General features: G+C 58.3%; 1 protein-coding gene across 1 annotated transcript in view; it reads left to right on the forward strand.

Moving 5' to 3' along the window:
* PTPRS (protein tyrosine phosphatase receptor type S) overlaps positions 1 to 12,479 on the forward strand; it is a 94,733-nt gene that overhangs the window by 5,106 nt on the left and 77,148 nt on the right. The window lies entirely within an intron of this gene.

The raw sequence follows: 12,479 nt of genomic DNA on the forward strand, positions 1-12,479 counted from the left end.
TTTTTTTTTGAAGGGGCAGAATTGTCGCGAACTCCCTAGGAGGTGTCTGCAGCTTTTGAGTTTTATATTTGGTTTTTAAAATCTTTGCTCTTAGCCCTTTTTAGGAAGGTCAGGAGGGTCCTGTCCTCCTGCGAGAACTGCAAATCCCAGCTCCCCTCCCCCCCCACCTCTAGGTTTTCTCCTTTCTGTCTCCCTCCCTGGGGGGGGCCTCACCTCTGCCCTTTACCCTTGTGTGTGGGAGCCTCCTTGCCTGCGAAACGAGGTTTTCATGCCTCTGGTCCTGACTTCTGCGCCCCTACTCTGCCAGAGCTGTGCAAACTCTCGGGTTGGCTGGCCTCTCTGTTTCTTCGTCTCCGAGATCAGGACTGGAGATGCTTCTGGTGAAGGACCTCCCTCGGGTGTCGGATGCGACTGCTGTTGGCAGCCCGCGCCCTGTGACACCCAGACACCCAGACCCCACGTGGCCCGCCAGCCGCAGCCCCAGAGGCTTAGAGGCCAGGGAACCCGGGACGGAGGGAGGCAGGCAGGCCGGGTGCACAGGGGCTGGGAAGTTGCTCTATTGTCATGCTGTTGCGGGGGTGGAAATTCAGGGGTTCTGGGGAAGCGAGGTCTACGCGTCTGTGTGTGTATAATTTAATGCCGTTTATAATTAATCCCGTGATCTGCAAATGAGGGGGTGTCGGGGGGGGGGAGATGGAAGAGCCACTCCGCCTTATTTGGACTTGGCGCCCGTGCCAGGCCCTGTGCAGAGAGCATTCCCCTCGCGTTCACGCCCTGCCCCCCGCCGTCCATGTGGCGGTCATGCGTGGAGCCCCATTTTGCAGATGGGGAGACTGAGGCCCGGGAAAGGTCTTCTCGGGCACGAGGGCACACAGATAGGTGACAGAGCAAGGAAGTCTCCCTCCCCGGGGGGCAGTGGATGGTAGACCTGAGGTCTTAACTCCTGGGGACGGGCCTGGCTCTCTGTCCAGTTGTCCGAGAAGTCGTTTGGATGCTGGTCCACCCGCTGGGGTTCCTGAGGGCCCCTGCGCGGACGGTGGGGTTCCCAGCTGCCTTCCTCGGAGGGGGAGAGCGTGGACGCTGGACGGGGCTGCCTGGGGCCCGCATCCCCACTCCGGCTGTGTGATGGGGGCGAGGGGCTCAACTCTGCCTTCCGATTTTCTCGTCTACAGAATGGAGAATTGTGGTACCCCTCGGACGGCATTGTTGGGGGGAGAGCGCCGCGCTGACACATTGTCTGGACCCGCCCAGCAGGGGCTCCCCAGCAGCCCCCCAGTGGGGTCCAGCCTGGGAGGGATGTCAGGATGACTCAGCCGCTGCAAACTGGGGCGTTCCCCGTCACTGGCTGCCTAATCAAGGCCGCCCCACTTCTGCGGCAGGATCGGAGCCACGGGAGGCCCGGCGAGGCGGACGGGGAGGGCAGGCAGCTGCTGCGCGAGACTCGGGCACCCTCGAGACCCCCGGGGGGTGGCTCCCCGGCTTCCAAGGCCCCGGGTGGGTCTGAGCCAGCGTCCCCCCCCTCCCCAGGGGGAGGTCTCCGCTTTGACGGCCGTCCCGCAGAGAGGCGCCCCGGAAAGGGGTCCGTGTGCAAGCTTGGGGCGGGGCCATCCATTCATTCATTCATTCACCAATTCATTCCTTCAGTCAGTCAGTGTCTGTGGACGACCGGCCCCCAGAGACCATGGAAGCCGGACTCTGGGTTCGAATCGTATCCAGCTCTGCGGCTCACTGGCTGTGAGCTCTCGGGCTAGTTCTGTAACCGACCCTTGCCTCGGTTTCCTCATCCAGAACCTGGGGGCTTCGGCACTGCTCCGCTCTGGATAAGGGTATTGCGACGGCTCTAGGAGTCATATCTGCCTGGTGGAAAGCTCTATGTATGTTCTTTTTCCTTTTTGTTTTTTGTTTTCAATAAAAACAAATTGGAATTAAATTCTGGGGATACAGCGGTAAACAAGGCAGGCTCGGTCCCATGTTCCTTGGACCCTGCAGGTTATTGGGAGAGGCAGTGAGTACATAAATAAACAAGTAGGGTCGTCTACGGTCAGTGGGGTTCTGCTGAGACCGGAAATGCGGGAAATGCGGACCCGACAGGACACCGGCCGCTGTTCTGTGGTGGGGGCGGGGACACGGGGGACTTTCTGAGGGGCTGACCTTGGTGTTGAGACATGCAGGCACTGGGGACAGCAGTGCAAAGCTGGGAGGGACCTCTGGGGGCAGGGTGAGGCGGGCTGACCACAGGGGCCCTGACACTGAGCTGTTCCTTTAAGGTTTATCATGTGGCCAGAGTTTGCTGGAAGACCCCCTCAGCCCCCTCAGCCCCCTCAGCCCGCTGCCCCGAGCTTGGGTGTGAATATTGTTGCAAACAGAGACCCCTGTAGGGAGATGGGGAAACATCACTTGGAACAGCCATCAGGCCAAGGCCCAGAGAGGGAGAGGAACCAGCCCCAGACCACACAGCTACGCCCGACTGCCAGTCCCGCCGGCCCAGGGCAGGAAACTGAGGCAGGAGGATGTGGCAGAATGTCCTTCTCCAACCCCAGTGCCCATCCAGGCTGGGCTGATAATGCCAGTGGGTGATGTGCCCCGACTGGGCCCCCACCACCCATCCTGCCGGCCAGCCCCCAATGGCTCCACAGCCCCCATCTGAGCAAAAGCAGAAAACCCCGATTTTACACAAAACTGCCCCATTTTACGTTCTGGGAGCATTCTTTTCCTGAAAACACCTGCCTTTGCCAGGTGTGACCTCGGCCCCTCCTGGGCCCCTCCCTGAGCCTCAGTTTCCCGGGCTGTCCCACGGGTTTGAGAGTCACTGCCCCGGATGAGTTACTCAGAGGGCCCGGGCGAGCTAACTCATGGGGAGGGCTGAGGACAGCCCGGGCCAGCGTCCACACTCGATAAACGCTGGCTCTGATTATATTAATACTGGTCATAATGATAAACTTGACTTAGATGAAATGCGGCACAGAAGGGAGCCTGCTGGTCCCGAGGGGCAGGGCTAGGAATTATCTTCTGGCTGCAGGACCCGTCCCTCAGGCCCTGTCGTCTTCTCCAGAACACAGCTCTGGGGTCTCGGGCCGGACCTTATCCGTAGAGTTTGTCCCAGCGGTCTGTAACCAGGGGCAGTCGGGCTCTCCCCAGGACACGGGACCATGTTCGGGGACGTCTGCGGTCATCAGGACTGGGGGTGCTCCTGGCATCGGGTGGGTGGGTCAGGGATGGGCGCCCGGGATGCCCCCCCAAAACGATCCAGCTCCAAATGTCAGTAGTGCTGAGGGTTAGAAACCACGACGCACTCTCCAGACCTGTGGCGGCAGGAGAAACGCGGCAGGATGGCTGTCGGCTTGCCCGTGACCGTGAGCCTCCCGCGCTCTACTCGGCAGTGCAGGACGCGGACGCTGGGAGAACGGATGGGTCCCCGTCACACACCTGTCCCGGCCCCCGCTGCCCAATTGATTGAAGTAGGTAATTGCCCCTGATGTGCGGCCTCTGGAAAGCGTGGCCGGTTGGGGCTGCTAACTCGGTGCTGGGTCTGGAGTGTGGAAGGACTGCCTGCGGTGTAGACCTTTTTCCTGCTGTTCCTCCTGGCCCTGCGAGCCTGGACTCTGTCCTCACGGGGAAGGGCTTAGGAGGCCTGAGCACCCGAAGTGGGAATCCTGGCACAGGCCCCCCAACCCCCAGCCGTGTGAGGCGACCCTGTTATTCTCCCTCCACTGAGAGCCTTGGTTTTCTCATCCGTAAAATGGGGACACATCCCACCTGATGTGTCATGAGTTTTCACTGGTGTATGTTGATTACCGCCGCCCCCTCCCCCCAACCCCGGGCAGCTAGGTTGCACACGTAGGGGCTGAATGACTGTGCCCTCCCACGGGTCATCCTCATGAGGAATTGGAGGGAGGGGAGGACCCCCAACCTCTAATTTCCCAGATGGCTGCCCCAGAGGGGACATTGCCCAAACAGGCATTAAGTCCCCCATCACGGCGCCCAGCCTCACGCCTGGCCCTCTAGTCCCCTTTCCTCCGCTCACCCTAAGAATAGCTCCCACAGTGCCAGCCGCTGCCCCCATCTTGCAGATACGGAAACTGAGGATCCGGGGCAGAGAAAGGGACATTGCTGCTGGCCGGTCTGGGTTCCTGATCCGTTCTGGCCTCTCAGGAGCTGTGTGACTTGAGGAAAGTTGCTTCACTTCTCTGGGTGGCACCCCAGACCCTCTTCTTGCCAGCCAAGCCCCTCCAGGCTCCTGTACCCCCTCCTGCTTCTGTCCCCATCACTCATTCTGCACCAGCCACGGGGACCTCCTCGCCCCCTCCTCCAGGCCTCCATCCTTGCCGTCCCCTCTGATGGGAGCTCCGCTTCTGGCCAGGCCGGCTAGTTGGCCCGTGTCCCCAGCAGGATTGTTTTACACTTTTCTCAGTTGCTGTTGTCTGCCCCGTCCGCTGCCCCTTCCCAGAATGCGAGTTCTACCGGGCTTTCCCCGGACAGGCCTGCCTGGCTTCTGGGAGCCTCCGCTGTCCCCCACGAGCATTGGCGTGTCTCGCCGTCCAGATCGGGCGGGTCCCGACGGGGAGAGCCCTGTGTCTGCAACTCCCTGGGCAGAGAGGCCAGGAGAGCAGCTCCCTCATGGAGATGCTGTGTGACCTCGGCCACTTGCTTGCCTTCTCTGAGTCTCTGCGTGTCTGAGATGTCCAGCACAGAAGCAGTGACGAGAGGGTGTTGAGAGCCAGGGGTCCTGAGCATGGGTGTCCGGAGGGCAGGGGACCCTGAAATAGTCTGTGAGGTTTCCTGTCTCTTGGGGAGAAAAGAAGTCCAAAGGCCAGGGACCCCCAAAACTGAATAACAGCTGGGCTGGGGGCTTTCGGGTTCAGCGGGCCCTGATGTTCATTTGGTACCTGTGTTTCTGGCCAGATGCGTAGAGACGTTGCTGAGGAGCCACCAGGAGCAGGCCGGGCTTTCTTTTGAGGCTCATATTTGGAGTTTTGGAACCCACAGTCAGGTCTCGGTTTGGCCTCGTGAGCCGTGTGTCCCTGGGTCTGTGGACTCACCTGCCGGAGGCTCTGTCTCCTTCTCTGTGAAATGGGTGTGAGCGGTTTCTTGGGCGGTCGAAAGGGTCCCTACTGAATGTGCTTGGCAAGTGCTGGTGTGTCGAAGCCCCCCTCCCCCCATACTTGGCTAAACATCACCGAATAGTCCATGGTGATTAACCCCTTCTGGGAGGAAGTTGGGGGCGTCAGTTACATACAGAACTTGGAGGACGAAGGCTTTGGGGCTGCTGGAAGGTGGTTGGGCCCATGTCTGGCTTCTCCCAAGGGTGTCCAGTCAGGCCTGGAGCCTCCCCGCTCTGGTGCCAAGAGCAGGCTGGCGGGAGCCGGGGTCGAGCCCTGGGCAGACGTGATTGATGTGGGCAGGACGTTGTCCCAGGCCCCCCTGAGCCGCCTCGGGGCAAACCCATCACGCCAGCGTGGCCGGAGTCTTTGGCAGGGGCGGGGGGATCAGTGCCGACCTTGTAGGCCTGTGTTTCGGTCATCCTGTGGGGCTGCATCGAGGCCTCCAGTGCTCCGCCCGGCACCCCCTGAATTCCAGCCACCCACTGTGATGTGTACCTTTAGCCCCAGCTGCCCAGTCCCCCTGATGATGGTTTTCTTTTCAACCGATCTCTTTTAAACTTCAAAGAGAGAACTTGGTCTTACTCTCATGAATGGGGGACCTGGTATGTCCTTGACGTAAGTAGGTGGAACCTTAAAAATAAGTAGGATGAGAGTAAAACACACACACACGCACACACACGCAACCTGACATTAAACACTAAATTATCGTGCTGCCGCCAGAGGCTTAAACTGAGGCCAGGGGGTGTCGAGGCATGAAAGCTGCCTTAGCACCACCGGAGACTTCCAGCCTTCCGAAGGCTGGAGGGAACGGAGGACGGGGCGGCCCCCTTGCTGGTGGCATCGGCGTCCCCGCATGCTGGGAGGCGTTGGTGGGGGGGGGTCTCCTGGCCGCGCTGGGTTCCATCCCACCTTCCAACCAAGGTGCTTGGACTTGCCCATGGCATCTGAGTTTTCTTTCCCAGCGGCCCGGGGAGAAGGTTATTTCTCCCTGAATTCAATTAATGAGCCTATTAAAAACTATTTATTTTCCCTGACAGTTGTTTACTGAGGAGAAGGAGATGGATTGGACAGGCGGCCTCACCAGGCAGGCACGAGGCAGGGGTGGGGGAGGCCGGGCGCCTCGGGCCCTGGCGCTTGGGGAGCGCAGGCCACGGGTGGGGTCCTGCTTCTGGGGAGCCATGGAACGCAGGCTCTGGCCACTGTTTCTGCCCTTGGAGTCTTTGGGGAGGCAGACTCCGGGATGAGCCAAAACCGTGCTGCTTGTGGACACAGGGCACTGGCTCCCGTGACCTCCCTCTTGTCTACCCAGGCCAAAACCTCTCGGATGCACTGGTTTGAAACCTAAGGTACGTCTTGCTGCCATCTGAGTTCCACGATCCAGTTCTGTCCAGTGGGGTAGATGACAGAATTTCCTGGAAATGCCTTTGAAGCTGGAATATGGAGGTGATAGTAGGCACTCAGGCAGCTCTTTTGGACCACGAGGCAGGTATCCTGGCTAAGAATGGGGGAACAAAAAGATGAAGGCCCCTGGGTCCCAAAGACTGTGAGGTGGGCCAAATAGCCCTGAAAGACCAACCTGGGAGTTTCCTTTACGTGATGAGAGAAGTGACGCCTCTCCTGTGAGTTTTTTGGTACCTGAAACCCGACTTGGTCCTAACAACGGTAGTACGCGTGCCTCCTGACATACCCTGTCCTTCTGGTCTCTGCTCATTGGGTGGGGAGGCTTTCCTGACCTCCCTATTACTCAGATTTGCAAAATCACTATTTGCAAAATAATCAGTAAAATGATCACTTGGCAGAATTCGCCTCTCCCCCACTCCCCATCTGTCCCTGTCCCTGCTCTGATTTTAGGTGAAGCACCTGTCCCCAGCTTCATGTTGTAGGCATCTTTACTTATCCTAGGCCTCCCGCTCTGCCTGGGACTCCCCAGGGAGGCGTTTTTGGCCGGCCTCCTCTGCTGTGCCCACAGCAGCACCAAGCACCTGTGCGTGCCCAGTAGGGCTCGGTGCCCGTGTTTTGCCTAAACAGGTCTCTGTTCCCAGCAGGAGACATGAGGCTCCGCGACACCCCAAGGTTCTCCAGCTGGCTGGTGGCTCCCCGGCTCTCTCCCCTTTCATCCCCACCCCCCAGAGTCGGTCATTTCGCCGGCAAGTCTGTCCCAGCGGCTGCTCCTGGTCCTTCCTCTCGCCCCCGTGTTCTCACCTCGCCTCCAGAAATAGCCCCTTTAAAATAGCCGCGTCCCCGCGTTCCCGGGCCTCTGCCTGCCCACGGTCGTGACGCTGTGCTGACGGGCCGGCCTCCTTATTGCTGTGGGATTTTTAAAAATATAGCTGGTGTTAGGTGTTTTTCCCCCCATTTTATGCCTGAAGAAGCCCAGGCATCCTCAGGTCGCTTTCCCATCCCCAGTCCCCGCCCTTTCGGGGTTTGTGCTGCGAGTCACCGGGGATGCTCCCTTGAGCCTCGGCTCCTGGGGGTGTCTGGTTTGGGCAGCTGGGGGCTTCCCCCGCAGACTGACGCCGGCCGGCCCCGGCGGCCCTGTGTGGACTGCCGTTCCCAGTGTGGCCGGAGAGCCCCGGCTTGGAGTCCCAGCACCACCTCTTGCTGGCTGTGTGACCTCAGGCAAGTGGTAGAACTTCTCTCTGAGCCTCAGTTTACTTTCTTTGGAAAAGGGACATATCTGGGGTTTGGTCAGAAGGGTGGAATTTGGGGCGCCCGGGTGGCTCAGTGGGTTAAAGCCTCTGCCTTCGGCTCAGGTCGTGATCTCAGGGTCCTGGGGTCGAGTCCCACATCTGGCTCTCTGCTCAGCGGGGAACTGTTTCCCCCTCTCTCTCTCTGCCTGCCCCTACCTACTTGTGATCGCTCTCTCTGTTAAATAAATAAAATCATTAAAAAAAAAAAAAGAGGGTAGAACTTGTCTGAGCCTCAGTTTACCTATCTGTGACATAGGGTGTCTGAGCCTCAGTTTACCTATCTGTGACATGGGGACGTCTCGGGGCTTAGACAGATGGCCGGATTTCTCTGAGCCTCTGTTTATCCATCTGCACATGAAACACCCGCGGGTTTCTCCCCGGGGCCTGGCCCCCTGGGTTTTCTCAAGATGTGAGCCAACCTCACTCCACCATTCAGTCCCTCTGGGAGGACCTCAGCCATCCCTCTGAGGGCAGGATGTAGTGAATTTAGTGCCGGCTCTGGGCCTGCCACTTCCGGCAACCCTCAGGAAACCACTTCCTTCCCCCAGGGACTTGGTTTTCCTTATCTGGAAAATGGGCCCATTTCACCAGCATGTCTGCCAGGAGGCCGCCGGGAGAGGAGCCGCCTCCACGGTTTCCCCTCCTGGCTCAGTACCCGGCAGACGCCCTGGAGACGTCACAGACGCTCACCTGCCATGTTTATTCTTGTCACCGACGGAGACCACGGAGCCTGTGGTTGAGAACCAGACTCTGGGACCAGATGGCCTGGGTTCAAGGCCCAGCTGTTTCACACTTGCTGTGACTTGGCCTCTCCCAGCCTCAGTGTCCTGCTCTGTAAAGTGGGGAAACTGATGACCGTATCCTCCCAGGGCCCTATGGAGCCCCCGATGGCTCTGTGAGGGTGAAGGCCCGGGGCAGGGGAGGGTGGTACAGCCTTTACCCACTAAACATCAGGCCCTTGCCATGTGCTGGCTCCGGCTGGGGGTTGGGAGAGGGACGCTGCTCTAGTCCATCTGTTTGTGTGCTGGCTTTGAGGCCCTGGCTCCACCCCTGGGTCCCCCCCCCCCGCCCACCGGGGCCGGGATTATATGGCCCGGAGGGACGTGCATGGCCCAGGCCATGGGCAGTGCGGGGGCCGCCTCTGCTTCCTGCATTCGCTCAGCAGGTGTCGGGCTGCCGGATGGCACAGACCGGGACTGGCGGCTCAGGAAAGGGCAGGGGGGCAGCGTCCAGCGATGGCTCAGAGATGGGGACAGGAAGGGCCCCCTGGGAGGAGGCGTGGAAGCTTCCGCTGCTGGCCCAGCTGTAGCGACTGCCTCCCTTGTGTTTCTGCCCTCTGTCCTCTGGGCTGGTGTCCTGGACCCCTCCTGGGTGGCGCTTTCTCTCCCGACCTGGCATGGGAAGAACTGCGTGCCTTTGTGGGACTCAGGGTCTGATGGGGAGACACAAGAAGCAAAATAAAATAATTGTCACACTAGAGGGTGATAAGAGAAAGCAAGGAGAGAAGGGGGTTGGGGAGTGGAGGGGGGAGGGTTGGCATTTAAGTGGGATTGTAGGGACAGCTTCACTGAGGAGGTGACAGTTTGAGAAAGCCCCGATAGGGGTGAGGGAGGGAACTGAGTGGCTGCGTGGAGGAAGAATGGTCTGGGCAGAGGGTACAGTCCATGCAAAGGCCCTGGGGCAGGACCAGTCCTCGTTTATTGGAGGAGCAGCAAGAGGGCCCTTGTGGCTGGAGCACGTGAGCTCTGGGGAGAGAGGGAGGAAAGGAGGGCCTTGGGGACCCCGCGTAAGACTTGGGCTCTTACCCCATTGAGGCTCTAGTCCTGGGGGGCTGTGGGCTGAGGAGGGAGAGACCATCTGACTCAGGTGCTCAAGGCGCCCTTTGGTGGCTGCTGTGGGAGGCCGGACTGGGAGGGGTGGTGGTTGACTTGGCCCAGGGAGATCCTGGGGCTGAACCAGGTAGAGACAGAGGTGTAGGGAGGCATAGACAGATTTGGGATAGAGTTTGAAGGCAGACTTTGTAGGTTTCATCTTTACGGTAGCTCTGTGAGGCACTCCGATAGCCATTTGACAGGTGGGGACATTGAGGCTCAGAGACATCAAGGCACCTCCGCAGTGTCGCCCAGCTGTGTGTTTGCTGGGTTGACTCAATGTTGGGGCCTGGCTGGGGTGCAGCCTTTTCCCCAGGCACTGACTGGCCATCACTTTTCCCTAATTTATAGATCTGTTCACAGGCGTTTAAAGGCTTGTGTGAGTTTGAGTTCTCGCAGTTGAGCTGTTAGGGGGTGGAGTGGGGGGTCCCTGTCCCGCCCCTTTTGGGCAAATACTTTGTCAGGGCTGTCAGTTGTGAGAACCTTTGGGAAACTGGGGGTTCTGTTAGCTATAGATCTGGGTGCAGAATCCGCGCTCCCCTCTTACTGAGCTGTGTGACCTTGTGGTTGTTGCCTGACCTCTCTGATCACTCGTTTCCTGTGAAAGCGGACTAAGCTCACCAGTAATGCCTGGTGCGTGCCTGCCATCTGCCAGGCGGTTTTAGAGCAGTTCTTCCTACCTTGCTTGACCCCTGTAACCCCCAGGGTGTCAGGCGACAAAGCACAGGGTTCGAGCCACACAAGGCCGGGTAGGAGGGCACTGAGGGGGCATCGGCTGCTCCGAGGGTCGCCCGTGCAAGATGCTGGGTTCTGGGCTTGGAAGCCCAGAGACCAGTGCTGTGTGCAAAACCCCAACCAGACAGGTCTGGGGAGCAAAACAACTCAGAAGAGCTGGACTTGGGACACAGAGGAGTTTCAAGTCAGACCTTTTATTTTACTGACACTTACCACTTATGTACCTAGTTTGGGAGAAAAAAATATCATCGAAGTCTATGTCTGATGAAGTTTAGAAAGCTCTTAGAAATTCTTTTCAGAATGAAAAAACAGAAAAGCTCTTTCAGTTGCCATCAGCTACTTCTCTGTGATTAAAAAGATATTTCCAGAGGCGCCTGGGTGGCTCAGTGCATTAAAGCCTCTGCCTTCCGCTTGGGTTGTGATCCCAGGGTCCTGGGATCGAGCCCCACATCGGGCTCTGCTCGGCGGGGAGCCTTCTTCCTCTTCTCTCTCTGCCTGCCTCTCTGCCTACTTGTCTGTCAAATAAATAAATAAAATCTTAAAAAAAAAAATAGAAAAGGTATTTCTGGTTCAGCGGGTGCCATGTTCTTCCTGCATGGATAGCAAAATAACGAAGCATCTTAAACTTAGTGGAATACAGAAATCACCAGATCGGGTGCTGGGACAGGGGAGGGGAAGAGAGGACAGGAGGGTCTGAGAGCGAATGATGGGAGGGGAGATCAGGGAAGGCTTCCTGGAGGAAGTGGTGGCAGATCTAAGACGTGGAGGCCGAGTAGGGGTTAACTGGGTAGAAGGGAGGGAGGAGTGTTCCAGGCAGAGTTGAAAAGTCTCCGTGAGCCTTTAAGGTGAAGTAAGTAGTTTCACCTTGTGCCTTGCACCGGGCCTAGCCCATAGTAGGTGCTTGCTGAATAGATCATGGTAGATGTTAGGGTAATGGGCCCGTCATAGGCATTCAGTCGATAGCTCCCATGATAGGTGCTCAGCAAACAGGCACTGCCCACAGTCTCCAGTCTGGATGATGCCATGCGGGTGTCACTTTGTGGTGACTGCGTTCTGGAAGACCTGGCTCCCAGAGGTCCCAATTTCTGCTGTGCAGGAATAACCTTCAAGGTTTCTGATCCTCAGCTTCCTGCCCCATTCCTGATGAGGCTGCATCGTTGGGGGCACAGTGGTCTTGTAGCTTGAAAGGAGGAGAAACTCAAGTCAAGCACGTTATTAAAAAAGCAGATGAACTGACTGGCTCTCATAACCGAGAAGGCTGATGTTAGAACAGCTTCAGGCATGGCTTGATCCAGAGGCTCCAACAAGTCATCTTTAACCGATGATAAATGCAGACCCAGGTGGCTTAAACCCCTTGCCTGAGACTACACAGCTAGGAGGAAGTTAAGGCACAGTTCAGACTCACGTTGCTGGGAATCTAAAGTCCTTGGCTTGGGAAGGTTGTCCCAGGCTAGGGGGTGACGATTCCCATTTCCCAGATGGGAAAACAGGTTCACAGAAGGGAAATGACTTGCTGAAGTAAGCAAGGAGCAGAGCTTGGTCTTGGACCATACACCACATGGTTCTCCTTAAACACAAGCTGAGTGGTGGGTTGGACAGGCAGAGAAGGAGAACAGGTTTGCCAGAGACCCCACCGACCTTAGGCCAGCTCTCCCCTCCCCACCCAAGAAGCGCCAACTCACATCCCTCCCGCCAGCCACCCGGATGGTCATGACGTTCTCCTTGCTCTTGATGAACACGTCATGGGTGACAGGTGGGGAGGTCCTTGCCGACCCTGGCTCCGCGCCAGCCGTGGGCCCCAGCCAGGCCTGCCCAGCTCTGTCACAGGAGGAAATGAGATTGGCAGCCAATTGTTCTCCAAGCCAGCCGCCTCGCTCCCCGGTGCCCAATTTCCTCCATGTCGGCACTGATTGCTCAAGCCCTTGCCCCTTCTCCCCCACAGTCGGCCGCCTGACTGCTCGGTACCTCCCGCCATCTCCACCTGGGCACAGCCCTGCCTCTCCTGGCTTTGTCCTTGGACATTTTCAGGGCGTTTATTGGGCGCCTACTGTGTACCAGGTGTTAGGCTTGGCTACTAGCCG

This window comes from Neovison vison, chromosome 6 (genome assembly GCF_020171115.1).
Source record: "Neovison vison isolate M4711 chromosome 6, ASM_NN_V1, whole genome shotgun sequence".
Classification (NCBI taxonomy): domain Eukaryota; kingdom Metazoa; phylum Chordata; class Mammalia; order Carnivora; family Mustelidae; genus Neogale; species Neogale vison.